This window comes from Physeter macrocephalus, chromosome 6 (assembly GCF_002837175.3).
Source record: "Physeter macrocephalus isolate SW-GA chromosome 6, ASM283717v5, whole genome shotgun sequence".
NCBI classification, from domain to species: domain Eukaryota; kingdom Metazoa; phylum Chordata; class Mammalia; order Artiodactyla; family Physeteridae; genus Physeter; species Physeter macrocephalus.
Window position 1 is genome coordinate 44331732 of NC_041219.1, and position 765 is coordinate 44332496.

The following is a 765-nucleotide window of genomic DNA, read 5'->3' on the forward strand; positions in this document are numbered from 1 at the left end:
TGTGAAGCCATCTGGTCCTGGGCTTTTGTTTGTTGGAAGATTTTTAATCACAGTTTCAGTTTCAGTGTTTGTGATTGGTCTGTTTATATTTTCTATTTCTTCCTGGTTCAGTCTCAGAAGGTTGTGCTTTTCTAAGAATTTGTCCATATCTTCCAGGTTGTCCATTTTATTGGCATATAGTTGCTTGTAATAATCTCTCACGAGCCTTTGTATTTCTGCAGTGTCAGTTGTTATTTCTTTTTCATTTCTAATTCTGTTGATGTGAGTCTTATCCTTTTTTCTTGATGAGTCTGGCTAATGGTTTATGAATTTTGTTTATCTTCTCAAAGAACCAGCTTTTAGTTTTATTGATCTTTGCTATTGTTTCTTTCATTTTTTTCATTTATTTCTGATCTGATCTTTATGATTTCTTTCCTTCAGCTAACTTTGGGGTTTTTTTGTTCTTCTTTCTCTAATTGCTTTAGGTGTAAGGTTGGGTTGTTTATTTCAGATTTTTCTTGTTTCTTGAGGTAGGATTGTATTGCTATAAACTTCCCTCCTTAGAACTGCTTTTGCTGCAACCTATAGGTTTTGGGTCATCATGTTTTCATTGTCATTTGTTTCTAGGTATTTTTTGATTTCCTCTTTTATTTCTTCAGTGATCTCTTGGTTATTTAGTAGCATATTGTTTAGCCTCCATGAGTTTGTATTTTTTACAGTTTTTTTTTTCCTGTAATTGATATCTAGTCTCATAGCATTGTGGTCAGAAAAGATACTTGATATGAT